This window comes from Tupaia chinensis, unplaced genomic scaffold, assembly GCF_000334495.1.
Source record: "Tupaia chinensis unplaced genomic scaffold, TupChi_1.0 Scaffold143768_1, whole genome shotgun sequence".
Taxonomy (NCBI): Eukaryota; Metazoa; Chordata; class Mammalia; order Scandentia; family Tupaiidae; genus Tupaia; species Tupaia belangeri.
Genome location: NW_006203617.1, coordinates 100162 through 104348, shown reverse-complemented (window position 1 = coordinate 104348; position 4187 = coordinate 100162). Strand labels below are relative to the sequence as shown.

General features: G+C 41.9%; 1 pseudogene; it reads right to left on the bottom strand.

Moving 5' to 3' along the window:
* Window positions 1–353: 353 nt before the first annotated feature.
* On the bottom strand, window positions 354–3439 carry LOC102470826 (polycomb complex protein BMI-1-like; annotated as a pseudogene).
* Between the last annotated feature and the right edge of the window lie 748 nt (window positions 3440–4187).

The window sequence follows — 4187 nt, the reverse complement described above, 5'->3', positions numbered from 1 at the left end:
CCACAGAGATTAACAAATGATGGCCTAATGTTCATACCCACTGCAGACTATTTCCAAATCTAAACAATGGTTACAGGAACTATTTTACATTTTTCCTAACATGCAGGGAAAAAAAAAAACATCTTGCCTGCCTTCCCAGAAGCCAGTTTCTGTATAGGCATAATCTTCCTTTTCAATTAATGTCCATATGAACATCATGTCTAGTCTGTCTTTTATAGCCAAATTTAATGTCACTTCAGAAGAAAGCAAATTGGACCACAGTCACATGTATTAGTATCTATAAGGCTGTACTAGCATGAAGATATCTATATAAATCAGGGGTTTAAAATATTTTTCCTTAACAGTCTTAGGTGTCAACCAGATGAAGTTGCTGATGACCCATGTACTGAAGATTTTTAAGGTCTATTGGCCAAAGAGGACTGGTGGTTACTGCTGGGCCTGACTGGTTCCATTCATGGCATTGTAAATGTGAGAAAACTGCAGGTGAGAATACTGCACCAGAGAACAGGAGCTAGGCAAACAAGAAGAGGTGGAGAAAAAATACCTCTCACTGGGCTGTTGGCCTTGTCACTCCCAGAGCCACTTCCTAGTTCTCCAGCATTTGTCAGTCCATCTCTCTGATGACTGATTTCACTCTTTCACAAGTATGTCAAACTCTGTATTTCTTTCTTTCTTTCTTTTTTTTTCTTTTTTTTTTATTTTTGAGAGGTTCTTGCTATAGGGTGTGTGTGCTCGCCAGAAAGACAGGGAGAGAGACAGAGAGACAGACAGCGAGAAATCACCCCCCGGGAGGATGGCCACACCACAATCCCTCCTCCTCCATTCTCCTCTTGGGATCTTGGGCACGCAAGCACACGTGCCTGGTGTGAGTTTAAGCCATAAGGTCTGGGACTTGAACTGCAGTCGACTACATGGGAGTCCAGCGACATAGCCATTACACCAACTGCTGATCCCTGAACTCTGTATTTCAAAAGAAGAGGACCATTCCTTCTTCAGGTATATATGTAAGCAATATCCATTTACATATAGTAATGGATATAGGTTCTTCTTCATTCATGACATCAATCTGGAAAGTATTAGGTATGTCCATTTTGCTTCTGAGAAACTTTCTTAAGTCCATCATACACATTTTCCTGCTGGGCATCATACATATGTTTTATCATTCACCTCCTCCTTAGATTTCTCTTTGTCTTTGTTTACTTTCCAATCCAGTTTGTTCTGTTTTAAAAATTCAATGGATAAGCTTATTATCTCATTATCAGTTATAATTCTCTTATCTTCAACTGCAACTTCTATGCCTTAATTAGAGCCATTGGCAGCATCAGCTGAAGGGTGAACTGCATAAAAAATAATCCTTTCTTTTCTTCATTTCAATTTCGAAGAGCCCTGGAACTAATTCGTATACAATATCTTGAAGAGTTCTATCTGACCTTGTATTAAGTAGTGGTCTGGTTTTGTGAACTTGGACATCACAGATAAGACAATACTTGCTGTTCTCCAGGTAACACATGGTGCATGTTTTACAGAAGGAATGTAGACATTCTATTGTGGTTGTGGCATCGATGAAGGACCCTCCACAAAGGACACAGATTAGAAAGAGTTGGAGATGGAGGAGTTGTGGCCACATTTCTTACCTTCAGCAGCAGTGCATTTCTCCTCCTAGAACTCGGGAGCACGAGAATCTGAATCGAATACCTTTTCCCTCACCTTTTTTGGTTACAAATCTCTTGAAATATACAAGTTAGTGGAACTTTGCTTGAGTGAGTTTTTTTGATCGTCAGATACATTTTTTGGCTTTGTGAGGAATCTCATCATCAAACGCAATGGCTAGCAATGTTACCAACAAGACAGATCTTCACTCCATGAACTCTCATGTAGTCATTGGGAATCTCAACACTCTTGTGGTCAAGAAGTCTGACATGAAGACAATTTTCTCAAAGTATGACAAAATTGCAGGTTGCTCTGTTCATAAAGTCTTTGTCTTCGTTCAGTATGTTAATGCAAGGAATGCCCGGGCTGCTGTGGCAGGAGACAATGGCAGGACGATAGTTGGTCATGTTTTAGGTATTAATCTGGCTGCAAAGCCAAAAATAAACTAAGGAAAAGCAGGTGTGAAACAATATGCAGTGGAGATTTATGGGTCAGTACCAGAACATCCTCCCCCATCCCTTCCACTTAGCTCCTCTTTTGACTTGGACCCTGACTTTCAATGGGATTATTATGATAGGATGCATAGTTATCCAGCACAAGTTCCATGGCCACCTCCTATTGCCCATGCTGCAGTACCCTTGAAACACCAGGGTGTAGGGACCAGCAGTTAGCGTAATGGCTATGTCGCTGGACTCCCACGTAGTTGACCGCAGTTCGAGTTCCGGACCCAGCGGCTTGAACTCACGCCGGGCACGTGTGCGTGCGTGCTCAAGATCCTGAGGGGAGAATGGAGGAGAAGGGATCGTGGCGTGGCCATCCCCCCTGGGGGGTGATTTCTCGCTTTCTGTCTCTCTCTGTCTTTCTGGCGAGCGCACGCGCCCTATAGCAAAAACCTCGCAAAAAAAAAAAAAAAAAACCACCACCACCACAACAACAAAAACACCAGCATGTATCAGAAAACACTTCACAAAGGGCCAAAAGTTTCAATTCTAAGTGTGGACAATGAGGATCTTCTTGCAAGTCTGGACAGTTGAAAGGTGATGACCTTCAGGCCATTAAGAAGGAATTGACCCAGAGAAGACAAAAAGTGTATTCTGTTCTGGAAAACCTGGGGAAAAAATTAAAAAGGTACAGAGCAAGTGAACAGCTGGAGTTGATCAAGGATGATGAAAAAGTCTGAGGAAGGAGAGGATGACAGACACAATGCCAATGGTGAGGATACTTACTCTTAAGCACATAGTGGGGTTTAGACATCTTACCCATTATTTCTTTACCTAGGCACTCGTCTAAGATCAAAATTTTCACCAGATCTCTCCAGTATCTTCAGCACATGATCACTGTTCTCCCCATCTTTGTCCTTTCCGTGTTTGTTAATTCATATTGTCCTGGACCTAGTCATGTTTTTTACTTTGTTCGATGCTCCTAGTAGTTTTGTTAAGTCTTACCCTGTAATTTTGCTTCTAATTTTGATACATCTTTATAACTAAACAATAAAAAGAGGATTTTTTGCCTTAGGGTGTGTGTGTGCTCTCCAGAGAGACAGAGACAGTAAGAGGGAAAGTGAAAAATCACCCTCCCCCCACGGGGGATGGCCATGCCTCCATCCCTTTCCCTCCATTCTCCTCCCAGGATCTTGGGCACGCATGCACACATGCCCAGCGTGAGTTTCAAGCCACCGGATTTGGTACTCGAACCACGGTCAGCCATGTGGGTGTCCAGCATCCTAACGGCTACACCATCTGCTGGCCTCTAGCTCAGTGATCTTGATTCTGGTTGTTCAATGCATTTCTGCTTGCTAAGAGATTCTGGGAAAAGCAGCTGGGGAGAGGCAATAGAAAAGACCATGAAAATTAGAAATGACTCAGCAGAAAAATGAATGTGGGACAAGTAGCCATCTTGAAGTGAACTGCAGACTCCGCTGTCGATGGACATGAAAGCTCCAGAGGAGCCACAGTCACCTCACTCAGCTCGTACTGCCTCTGATCAACCTAGAACTCTTAACAGGAATTTTTGTAATAGTTAGTTAGTCTGCTAGTCTTTTTGCTTACACTTGCTTATGCTTCTTTTAACCTGGACAATCTATATGGTCTATTTTTATTTTTAATATTCATCCACTGTATATCAGCACAGTATACAAAATGAATTTTTCTTATCCAGAATACAGTGTATTGGCTCAATCAAATATGTTACCATACACATTATCTTTAAAAGATAATTTTCCATTTTGTGTTTCTTAAATGTTTTGCTTCTTTCTTTATTTCCCTTGATTTCCTTCCTCTCACCCTGGGTCATTTCCCATCCCCCACCCGTGCCGTCCCAGGTATCCACAGTTGTTCTCCATGCCCATATACTGCCCAATATTTCAGTTTCTGCCATAGAGTGCAGACATTCAGTATATATTAACTGGGGACTTACAATGCCTTTTTTCATAGTCTGGCTTGCTTCGCTCAGCAGTAAATCTTCCATATTTGTCCACTTTCTATCAAATGCTAGGATCTCAGTGTTTTTTTTATGGCTGAGTATAATTCTGTAGCGTA